Below are 13008 nucleotides of genomic sequence, written 5' to 3' on the forward strand. Positions count from 1 at the left end.
TTCATTTTGTTTTTCCAGTCTTTTTTTCTTCTATTGTCTAGATTTGGTAATTTCTAGTGTCCTATCTTCCAGTTTACTGATGCTTTCCTCTTTCCCCACCATTCTTTCCTCTGTCGCCACCATCCTGAGCTTGTATTTCAGTTATCGTATTTTTCAGTTCTAACATTTCCATTTCGTTTGTCTTTAGCTCTTCCATTCCTCTGCTGAGACTTCCTATTTTTCATTAGTTTCAGGCACGTTCATAGTTGCTCATTGAAGCATTTTTATCATGGCTTCTTAAAATCTTTGTTCTGTCTGTTGGCATCTAGTCATTTTTTTAAATTCAATTTTAGATCTCTCTGGTTCTTGGTAAGATATGATTTTCTATTGAAACCTGAACATTTTTGTGTTATGTTGTGAGACTCTGGATCTTATTTAAACCTTCTGTTTTAGCTGTCGTCCTCTGCTCCAGGCCAGGTGTTGGGGGGCAGCATGGGGAGGGGGGTGCTGCTTCACTCCTTCCAGGTAGAGGTAGAAGCCCAGGTATCCCATTAAACCTGTGTGGGTATAGGTGTGGGCCATGTTTTTTGTTTGTTTGTTTTGTTGTTTTTTTTCCTGTGATGTTTGGTGTAGAAAGGTTAATGTCTGAAAGTTTTCTGTCTTGTTGAGCTTTCCTTCTCCTGGTCCTTTGGCTGGAAAGAGCAGGCTTTTGTTGGGTATTGTCCGGTCTGTGCCCATGGCATTTCTGGATTGCTGGTTTCTTCAGCTCCAAGTCTGGATTATATGAGGCAAAACAAAACCCAGGGAACTCACCACAACGTTCGTTCCTTGGGTCTGAGGTCTCTAGCTGGTCTGCCTTTTCTTTCTATCTTTCAGTTTCCTTATGTTTCTTTTATATATAATGCCCAGGGCTTTTAGTGGTATTTCTGAGAGGAATAGGGAGAAACACATCCCCTCTGCGTTTTCAGATGCAGAAGTTCTGTGTCTGCCTATTTACTTCAGTGGTCCCTGACTGCCGGTATACCCACAACGACCTTAGGCCCAGTTCCTCTAGACAGAATTACTCTGGGAACAATGATCAGCAATAGAAGTGCTGATGAGCAGGATATGCCCCTACTGCCTAGGATAAAAAAGCAAGGTGGCAATTCAAATAAAAGTGGCATCTTTCAGCCCTCACAGGTGTTCTTGTGTAGCCTTCCAGAGATGCTCTGAGGTTTGAGGGGAATGGATATTGAGATACTGTGAGGCGGAAGGGAGAAGGAACGGACTAGGAGACAATCAGATAACTATGAGTTTCTATCATTAGCAATTTTAGTATGTGTGCATTAACGTCTACAGCTTTCTGCAATCACAGCAATTGTAGTTGTTGTATATTCCAATTATAAATCACTCCTGATGTGAGAGAAGGAGAGCTTGGGAATGAAGATAGTATTTAAAGTAAACAACATATCAGCCATAAGAAAGGATGAAATACTGCCATTTGCGACATGGATGGGCCTTGAGATTATCAGACAGAAAAAATTGAGCACCATATGACTTCACTCATATGTGGGTTATAAAACTGAAAGCAACAAATGAACAAGACAAACAAATAAGCAAAAACTCATAGACACAGACAACAGTTTAGTGGTTACCGGAGACTAAGGGGAGGGAGGAGGTAGAAGAAGGTAAAGGGGGTCAAATATATGGTGATGGAAGGAGCTTTGACTCTGGGTGGTGGACACACAATGCAATATACAGATGATGTAATACAGAATTGTACACTTAAAACCTATATAATTGTATTAACCAATTTCACCCCAATAAATTTAACTAAAAAAAAAAAGTGAACAACAGAGAAGAAGTAAGATTTTGTACAATCAAACTTAGGGGGGAATAAAGTTGAGCAAAAACACCTAAGACCCAGAAATATGCCCCCCTGACTAGCTGTGTAACTTCCCAGCGAGAAACTTTACCTGGCTGACTTGCCTCCTCACCTGACACAGGCAAGTATGAACACCCCTCTGGACCTTGGCCAAGATCAGTAGAGACATGTCTGTGGGGCAGTCAGTTTGCCCTAAGTCAGGGGCGGCAGCTTATGGCAATGATGTCAAGTCTAACCCAAGAAAAAGTACTTTTTGTCTGAAAATTTTTCATGTAATTTTTAAAATTGGTGATTTTACATGCAAATTCAGATTCCTAGTCTAGAATTGCAAAGTGATATGGTCACTCGGTGCCATGGTGTTGACCATGTTGCGCATGCGGTGCCTGTGAGGGAGGATGGATCTGTGGGTCTGGAACCAAAGAGAGAGGTCAAGCTGGAGACATGGGAGTTGGCCCAGAAATGGTGTTACATCCATGGGAGAGGGTACCCTTACCCTAGAAGAGTGGGTAGCTGGAGGTGTGGCGAGGCAGCCTTTGCACTGCATCTCACCAGCAGGAGGCTTAGCTTGGCCTACAGAGCGCTTTCAAAATATTTGAATTTGTGGCCAGCATTTAAAAATCAGGATATTTCTCATAACAGTGCTGTTTTCTGGATTTCCTCTGAAAGGCCAAAAAGCTGGCAACAAGGGGCCACATTTTTGCCTGGCCACTTTTCTGCACTGTGGTTGGGTGGAGGCTGCCCCCTTCAGGTGGTACCTGCATCTATCTGCCCATCTGCCAACCCTTCTCCTGGGCCTGCCTCCATAAAAGCTAACCCTTGGGTTTCTAGTTTGTTTTACTGGGTTAGAACAGTAAGGAGGAAGAGTAGGTTTTGATGGAATTCTAGACTCTTTGAGTTCTCTGAGACATCCAAGTAGAGGCCGAATGGGCAGTAGCAGGTGTAGTGTGAGAATAAGGGTAGAGATGAAAGTTGGGAAGTAATTGGTGATTGATGTTATGGGTGTGCATTAAATTGCCCAGGACATGTGAACTGGAGGGATAAGTGAGCCTAGGAGAGATCCTTGTGAGGACAAAAGGAAGGAGGAAGAGCAGTAGGAGGGGAGTTTGCCAAGGTGTTGGAGACAGAGGGGGAGACCAGGAAGGTATGACTTCACAGAATCCAAAGGCACAGCATGTTGTAAGAAAAAAGGACCAACAGAATCTAATACTGTCCAGAAGTCAAACAAGAGGACTAAGACTTGTCCAATAGATTTAATAACAAGGAGGTCATTTATGACCTTGGAGAGAACCCAGTTCATGGATTAATCAGGACAGAAGACAACCCGCTCTGAGTTATAAAGTGAGTGGGAAATAAGTGGAGACAGCAAGAGTAGATACTTCTTCAAGACATTTTCTGTGAAGAAGAGGCAGTAAAGCATGGTGGCGAAGTGTGTGGATTTTGGAGCCAGACATCCGGCATTCAAATCCTGGCTCTGCTGACTGTAACTCCATGATTTGGGGCAGTTGATAGACCCTCTGTATGCCTCTACAAAATGAGGACAATCCAGATTGCTGTCTAGTTCAAAGGACTGAATGTGATGGTGCAGGTAATTACTTAGTACAATGCCTGGCACCTGGTAGGTAGGGTGCAGTAAAATTGTACCATTATTAAGTTAAGGTAATGTATGCATGTGTTAAAAGTTCCAGTGAGAACCAAAAAGTTAAAAGTGATTTGTGAGCCTGCTTCCCATCCTGCCCTTGTTCCTGTTGACAGAGGCAATCATCCCTGCAGGTTCTTGTGTAGCCTTCCAGAGATGCTCTGAGGTTTGAGGAGAGTGGAGCATGCTGGGAACACCTGTGGAGAGGACAGGAGGAAGCAGCATGCAAGGGCATCAGATGGGAATGATAGTAGCTGAATTCCTAGTGGCTCCATGTTGCTAGGCTGCCTGAAGAGGCAGAAACAGACTGTTGAGTGAGGGTGTTATGGACAGAGCTTGAGAAACATCTCAGTGGGGTGTGAGGTTTGCTGCATCAATGGCCCCAGTGAATGGCTTCTCTGTCCCCATGCCATTTGCGTTGTGCTTTTGCAGCTCTTTCCATCAAGAGATGGAGTCTAATTCCCGTCTTGAATCTGGTCTGGCCCTGTGACTTGCTCTGGCCAATAGAATGTGGAGGAAATGACGCTCTGCCCAATTAAAGCCTAGGTGTCAAAGGCCTAACATGATTCCTCTCTCTCTTTCTTCTGCTATATGAACCAGCCTGGCCAGCTTGGTGAAGCAATGACTGAGGCACGAGGAGGATGTGAAATCTGGAGAAAGTTGAGCAAGCAGCCAATCTCCGTGTGCCCTGCTGACCTACTACAGATGCCTGCAGATGCTTGAGGGTGTCCAGTTGAGACCGAAAGAAACACTCAGTTCTGCCCAGCATCATGAGCTAAATAAATGGTCGTATTAAGCCACTCAATAGCTAACTGATGCAGCCGATCACCATAACATTTGCTATCTTGTATAACCTTCAAGTTATACTCACTCCATAATCACTGTGGGAACTAGGATGAGGAATTCAACAGTTCAAAATCTAAAAATTTTTAAGAATTACTGAAATTTTGGATGGAAATAGAAAGGAAAGTGGAAACACTGGACTATATTATCTACAAAAAAGAATTTACAAATGACAAGCAGAACAAACAAATTAATAGGATGTACCCAATGCTGTGCTAAAAAGGTCATAAAGATTCTCAATGTTACTATGACAGGATATATTGATTCTGTTGTTCTGACTTATTGAAATGTGTTTCTAATTTTTTCCCCAGATCATTTCTGCCTAGCCCCCTTTCTTTATTTTTCCCATAGAATCTCAAGTTACTTCTTTGTAAATTCTTCCTGCATAGGAGATTTGGGGCCACTAATGCCCATGGTTGAGAAAAGACTGCTGGGTATTAAATACGAGTATAAGTTCTAAAATACGTGTGGGTGCAGAAAAGCTCCTGAGAGTTGACTCAGCTCCCCCTGACTCTCCCATGAGGACACAGTAAAAGTCACTGGAAACAACTGTACCAGAGGGGTGGGTATGGCAGTGAAAGTCACCTTCCTGGCTTTCCTTGACCACTAAGAGCCATGCAGGAAAGACAAAACAGTGAATTCTAAATTCTTTTAGTATGGTTTCGGCAGAAGTTACATCAGTTGGAATCAAAACAGGGAAGTAAATTAGTAGGTGCCGATGCAAGTGCTGCCACTATTGTCAGCGGACCCTGGGTGTGGGCTCTAATACGGACTTTTACAGTGGAGGAAACTGCGCCCATCCCCTTACTTGCCCAAGACCAGACATGGGGAAGTCGCAGAACCTACCCTTAAGCCCCATCTGTCCGCCTCCTGTGTTCTCTCCCTTCCTGCAGACTGGTGTGTGGACTGAAGTTTCTAAGGAAGATGGATGCAGGGATCCAATGTCCACTCAACTTCACTGTGAGGAAGTCCTCTTCAGTTCTCTTTCATCTTGCTGATGAGTAAAAAGGCAATGCCTTCATTGGTGTCTGTAACACTCTCCAATGTTTGCTCATCTCCCTGTTTAATAAAGATGACCGTGCATTGCTAGATGTTAACCCCTCGGCTTTGTTCCTATTTATTTGTAGGGTTATCTTAAATTTGTGGCAAATATTCATTTTCTATTTTTAAAAAGCCTTTTAAAATAAACGAATTGAAGTTTAAAATAAAACATTGGTTGATTTAATGAAAGAGATTAAGTAAATAACAGAGTATGTGGGACATTAATCTGGCAAAGTCATAATGTCAGTGGTGTGGCCTTATCTGTGGTTGGGGGACATGCGGGAAGGTCCTGGTGAGAGAGATGGACATGGGCATGCCGCCCTACCTTTACCCTGTGGCAGCACTTCCTGGGTCAGGCTCCTTCCATTCCAGCTGGTACTTCTCTTCAGCTTCCTGTGGGTCAGAAAAAGGACTGGCCCAGATGGTTTCCAAGGGTCTTCCCAGCTCTCAAAAACATCGCTCTGTGGATGGCTATTTTTGCTATGTAGTCAAGCACCAGGGTCTGGCTTATTGGGAAAAGCCATTAAGTACAATCAAATTTACAAAGATGAAAACACAGGTTCCACCGACATATCACCTTCTTTAAATACATTTGACAAATCCAGAATGATATCAATTAGTAACTAGGCCCAATCACTGTAATGAGATTTGCACTCAGCTGGTAAAGGAAAAAATTCTTCCACTGACTAATCAGGTTAATGGAGCTGTTAAAAGTTATACATGCTGAAAAATAGTCCACTGGTGTAGGTGCAAATAAAATAGACTCTGCTAGCAAGTAACAGTGGTGGGTCAAACATGTGTATCTTTCTATCTTACTTTTTGAAAAACATCCTTTTTATTACTCTTGAAACAGTTGCACTGGCCTGAAACTGGAGTTTGGCCTTTGAAGGCAAATGAGGCAGTGGTTATGTTTAGGTGGTGCAAGGCCAGTGAGGGCTAAGTGCAGAAACTGCTACATCTGTACAGACATTTCCAGATAACAAATGTTCACAGAGATCCCTTATGGATTCAAAAGAAATGAGGGTGAAATCTGACAAGATTTCTAGGCAAGGTGGAATGGGGAGGAAGCACAATACATAAATAATAGCTTTTCTAAATAATAGCGCTTTTTTTCCCTAATCTGCTTTTATTTGGCTGGTTTTGGTCAGAGAGGTGATGTGATGTGGTTGTTAAGGGCACAGACCCAGGGGTCTGAATCAGCTCTTGGTCTTATAAGTTCTGTGACCTTGAGCAAGTTACTTAGCCTCTCTGTGCCTCAGTTTCCTTGTCAGTAAAATGGAGGTAATAATAGTATCTGTGTCATAGAATTGTGAGGATTAAATGAATTAACACAGTAAATTGCTTAGAATAATGCTTGGCATATAGCAAATGCTTTATGTGTGAACTACATTATTATGATTATTTGTACAACAGCATCTACTCTCCCTTCCAAACTGCCTTTGTCAATACCACACACCTGAGAATCTCTGTCTTACGAGATCATGTTACCTTCTACAATGTTAAATGTACATTTTTCTGTACATCAAGCAAAATTGTCAAGCGTTGGGGAGAATTTCACAGCTGGAAGGTGTCCTAGACATCATCTAGTCTAAAGCCATCGTTTTTTAGATGAAAAAACTGAGACCGGAGAGGTAAGGTGGCTTGCACAGTAAGTGGACGATGAAATCTGAATTAGAACAAGGGTCCAGATCTCTCCTTTTGCATCTCTGGTACTATTTCCTTCATTTCCTTTCATTACCAGTGGATTCTGGTGTTTCAAGTATAAAAAGCAATTGGAAACCAGCAATTAGGATGCTTGAGATTTCTCACCCACACACTGCCAGAGCCCTGTATCTGATTTACCCCTCACTTCCTTCAAATCCATAAGAGGTCTCTGTGGACATTTGCTTTCTCTGATTTTGTTTTTTGACCACCAGGCAAAACTTTTTTCTAATAATAGCTATATTTCCTTTAAGGAACTCTCCACCACTGTGTGAATTCTTGCAGCAACTGTCAATCAAAGTGTTCCCCTCAGCTAAACAATTGGCCCAGGGCCCAAAGAAGGCCACTGGGTTCTCTCTGGCTGACTCTTGAGCACATGAGATGAAAGGCACAGGAGGCACTTACCAATTCTGCTTGCTGGGCAAGGTGGCTGTGTGTTTGAGCTGTGGGAGGTCTGGCACATGTCCTGGACCCCACTCTGTTGTTTCCAAGCCTGCTCTGCAGTCTAATGCATTCTATGAGCAACACAACAGACCTCCAATGAAGCCTTCTTTGGCTTAAGTCAGATGATTTGATTTCCATTGCTTGCAATCAAAGAAACTTGACAGATACAACTTACCTTATTGACTTAACCTTTCAGAGGTATTGGAAAAATTCCTAGCAGGTCGAAGACATGGGGAGTGGGAATCGAGGGGCATGCTGTAGAGGAGTCTGGGGAGAAGAGAAAGAAAGAGCTGTGAGTAGAGTAGCACTAAGCAATTTCTTTAGACTGGCCTGGAGAAGGCTCAGCAGTGGGAAGACTGAGAAATAGGAATTATATCAACCCAAGAAATTGGCATATTTTAAGTCCCTAAGAGTGTGTGTGTTGTGGGGTGTGGATAGGGAGTGCTATGCTATAGCTCATGACTATACAGAAAACAGAAAAATGAGAATATGAGGGAGGAAAACTTTCAGGGACTCATCCTCTCTCAGTAAAGCCCACAAATGGCTACAGCAAAATAATGCTATACAGAGAGCTCTTAAAAGTGCAACACAAATTGTTTTAAGGAGAGTCTTGACAATTAGAAGTCACCATTCTTTCATTCATGCAAAGTGCATTTATTAAGCAGCTGCTTATATGCCAGACTTTGTGCTGAATGCTGGACTATGGAGCTAAACACCACCATCCCTTCCCTCACATGATTTACAGTCCAGCAAGAAAGAGGGACAAGAAAACAGATAATCACAGCTAGGGAAGTTGGGGGTTGGAGGGAGGTCACAAAGAATTGTTTATACAAGTGATTGTTTATACAAGAAATCATATGATGACAACATCCGTTTTCAACAATTGGAGAAGGATACATGCAGACTCCAGGAGAGTTCCAAGATGTGATCTGCAGCTTATTTTTCCTTTAACGCGGCTATCCCTTTCAGGCTTTGGCATGGAGGAAAAGAGCATGGATAGGCCAAGTTGGGCTTCATTCACTCTGGTTCCCAAACACCTAATGGTTTAATACTCAGGTCCTCTAGGGACATGCACAGGATCCCCTAGTTCCTTATTACCAAAGTTTGTCCACAAACCAGCAGGATCAACCTCTCCTAAGAGCTGGTTATAAATACAGGATTCCAGGCCCCACCCCAGATCCACGGAAGTGTGCATTTTAAGAAGGTTCTCAGATGATTCACAAGCATGCTGACACTTGAGAAGCAATAGTCTAGTTAAACCCTTAGGTGAAGTACTGAGCTATTCATTTAAGGATATGTTATTTAGAAAGACTCAGGTAAGGAACTGAGACAAGTCAACCAGGAGTAGAGTCTAACCAATGACCTTGTTACTAGTGGGGACAATAGCAGAGGGGTGGGAGAGGACAAGAAGACTCAGTCAAGACAAGCTCCTGTGGGCTGGATCTACCACAGAGTTGCCCAATAAGAGGCAGGAGGCCCAGTTACATCTACATTTCAGATAAGCAATGAGAAACTTTTTAGTATAATTATGTTCCAAGTATTGCATGGGACATGCTTATACTAAAAATTAATTCATTGTTTTCTGAAATTCAAATTTAACTGAGCATATTGTATTTTTATTTGCTAAATCTGGCAACCCTAGTCTACCAAGAATCAGGTGTTACCTCACCTAAAAGAACTTGAAACTGTTAAATCAGTAATTAATTAAAAAGAACCAAAAGAACATTAGGAGTGACTTAAGTTTAAGGACATGTGTACAATTAATTATAATACTTTCAATGCAGATATGAATGTAGTTGGATCACCAATTTCTCGCCACAAAAGAGTAAGAACCAGAAGTAGCCAGAGGGTTTAGTAAATGGTACTGGAAAAGCAAAGGTGAATCTCTACCCAATACCTCATGGATTATAAACCCAAAAGTGAAAGAAAAACTTTAAAAGTTAATAGAAGAAAATGCAGGAGAACATCTGTTACTCAAGTAAAAAGGAAAACATGTTAATTTAAATTTTAAAAACAGAAACCACAGGGAAAGAAAAAAAAAGGATTTGATTACACCAAAATTAAGGATTTCCTTTCAACAAAGGACAAATAAGGGAAGAACAAATAAGGGAAGACAAAGAAAGGGTAAAGATATTTGCCATAGAGAAATTAGGGATTAATTCATAAAAAGGAACTCTTGAAAATCAACAGGAAAAGGATAATTGTACCAATAGAAAATAAAATGGGCAAAGCATACGATCAGAGAATTTACAGAAACAGAACCTAAAAACACAAATAAGCACATTGAAGAAATGCTCAACCTCACTAGTATCAGAGCAATGCCTAATTAAATAACATCAGCCCATCGTTTTGTACTGACGGTATTAGCCAGGCCACAACTGACAGCTGAGTCCACGAAAGCGCTGGAAGGCCAAAGAAAGTTCCCACCTCACTGGTGGGAATGAGCAGTCACTCTCTAATTGCGTGCACCCCCCGGCCAGCTTCCCACAATTCCATTCTCACACAGTTCCAGAGGGGCTTGCCATGTTGAAAGGCGGTTTTTGCCCTGGGTCTCATGGGGAAATGCAATCACGCACAGGGTGGTCAGCCCATTGCTCCGCCCAGCCCACCCTCTCTAACTGGTGGATCTGAGCTTAATCAATGGATTTGGACCAGACAAGCAGAGCACCACCAAATTTCTCCTCCTTCACTGACATTTTCTTGTGAGCTTGGATGAGGGAGGGAATCTCAGCATCTTTATTTGAAAAAATTCTTGGGCGGAAGGGTAGCTCAGTTGGTTAGAGCACGAACTCTGGGTGAAGGGGCTGCTGGATTGATTCCCACATGGGCCAGCAGCTGCGCCCTCCCCAACTGGAATGAAGTCAATGAGCTGCCGCTGAGCTCCCAGATGGCTCAGTTGGTTGGAGCGCGTCCTCTCAACCACAGGGTTGCTGGTTGGACTCCCACAAAGGATGGTGGGCTGCGCTCCCTGCAACTAGCAACGGCAACTGGACCTGGAGCTGAGCTGCGCCCTCCACAACTAAGAGTGAAAGGACAACAACTTGACTTGGAAAAGTCCGGGAAGTACACACTGTTCCCCAATAAAGTCCTGTTCCCCTTCCCCAATAAAATCTTAAAGAAAAAAAAAGATTCTTTACATAGCCCTTAGAAACTTCATAGGTTGAGAAATACTGATGTTAAAAAAAATCCATAAGATAGCAAGCTATAAAATTAGAATATAGAAATTAATAGACTTTAAATATATATAAATGTCATATATAAATATATATAAATGTTTTATATATATATGTCAGTTAGAGGATATTGAGGAAGAAAATAATCCTTTTTTATAGTAACAAGAAGATAAAATATAAACTTAACAAGAAGCATACAAACCCTTATAAAACTCCTCTGAAAGACACAGAAAAGAGATGTGAACAAATGGAAAGGCAGTCTTTGTTTTTGGATAGGATGACAACATGTTAAATATGTCAGTTTTCCTTAAATTAATATATAAAGTTTTAAAAATCCTAGTAAAAATAACAACAGCTTTATTTGTGGAGTTAGACAACTGATACTAAAACTCTTAATTTTAAAAATGCAAGAACAGCATTTACTGTCTGAGAGGCAAAGATGACTTGCCAGACATTAAAGCATACCTTTTTAGACAGCGTGGCACATTAACAGACCCGCGGATTAGTGGTAAAAAACAGAAAGTCCAAAAATAGACACGGGCACATGTAGGAATGTGTCATTTGATAAAGGTGGCATCTCAAATCACTGGGGCAAAGTTGAACTTTTTGAAAAATAGCCCTGGACAACTGGTTAGTTGTTTAAAAAGATAACATTAGATTTATACCTCCCACCTAACCCCATAACAAATTCCAAACGGATTACAGATCTAGACGTAAACAAGGGAAACCACACAATGACTAGGAAACCACCTCTTCGGTCCCTCTCAGGTTTTGGGGACTAAACGATTCTCTGGCAGAGTAACATAAGGCAAAGTGTCCCCCTAAGAACATGTAAGAACAAATACATTCCTTACAGTTTTCAAACCACCCCTGGCTCACTTACCTGTGAAGCATGGGACAAAACTGAGTATGCGATTAAAGCCGTGTTTGTGGAAGGGAGAGATTGCCAGCACTCTTGGGAATACTGATAGATTACATTTCCCAGACACCCTCAAAGGGCTCATTTGGCTGAGTTTTGGCCAATGGAATATGGAGGAAAGCGATCTGTGCCCCAGCCAGGCCTGGATTCCCTCTCTTTCTCTCTCTCCTCTCTCTCTCTCTCTCCTCTCTCTCTCTCTCATCTCTCTCTCCCTCCCCCCCACTCAATTTCCCTGTTTGCCACCCAGGTGAAGAGTGGAGAATTCCTAGAAGATGGTGTGGAGCCACACGATGGAAAAAATCTGGGTTCCTACATGACTGCTTGGAGCAGAGAAACCCCACAACCAACAACTTGCATTGGGCTGTGAAGAAAATGACAAACATTTCCTTAAGTGGTTTATTTCCTTAAGCCACTGAGATTTGAGTTTCATCTCTTACAGCAGCTAGCATTACTTACTTGCTCTGACTAATATGGTATTTGAACTAGTATGGTATTGGCTATCCCAGCAGGAAATCTTTAAAATCTTTAAAACCTTTTTGTTCTTTCCTGCCTTAGTATATGTATAATGCAAGGTCGGACAATTAAGTTTGCAAACTCATCCTAGAAAAAGTGCTACATACCTCATTGCTGAATATCACTATGGTCACTTTCAAAGTACTCCCCTTGGGAAGCTATGCACTGACACCAGCGCCTAGTCCTTCAAAGCAATTTTGGAACTCTTTTTCTGGGATGGACATCAGAGCTGTCGTCATCTTACCCTTGATGTCCTGAACGTCATCCAAATGTCTTCCTTTCAATATTTGGGTAACATTTCCTTTACCTTTGGGTAAAGAAAGAAGTCATTGGGGGCCAGATCAGGTGAGTAGGGCGGGAGTTCCAATACAGTTATTTGTTTACTGGCTAAAAACTCCCCCAGAGACAGTGCTGGGTGAGCTGGTGCATTGTCGTGATGCAAGAGCCATAATTGTTGGAGAAAAGATCAGGTCATTTTCGTCTAACTTTTTCATGCAGCCTTTTCAGCACTTCCATATAGTAAACTTGGTTATATGTTTGTCCAGTTAGTACAAATTCATAATGAATAATCCCTCTGATATCAAAAACGTTTAGCAACATTGTTGAAACAAGTTTGCAAACCTTGTTTCAGACCTCGTATGTCAACAAAAGACCACACAAATTTGAAGCTACACAGATAGATGTGCACCAATCCACATCTTAGGCCACTGCCCCTCTGCGTTCAGAAGACATAAGATGAGAGGGAGGACCTGAGCATGTGACAAAGAACAAAATGCTGGAAGAGACAAATTCCTTCAGTTCTGGCACCTGAAGCAAATCACAAAGACTGAGTTCAAAAATATTAGAAACAACGTGTCGTTCTACCTCTTAAGGTAAAACTCTCCTATAATAGGAG

This window comes from Rhinolophus hipposideros, assembly GCF_964194185.1.
Source record: "Rhinolophus hipposideros genome assembly, chromosome: 17".
NCBI classification, from domain to species: domain Eukaryota; kingdom Metazoa; phylum Chordata; class Mammalia; order Chiroptera; family Rhinolophidae; genus Rhinolophus; species Rhinolophus hipposideros.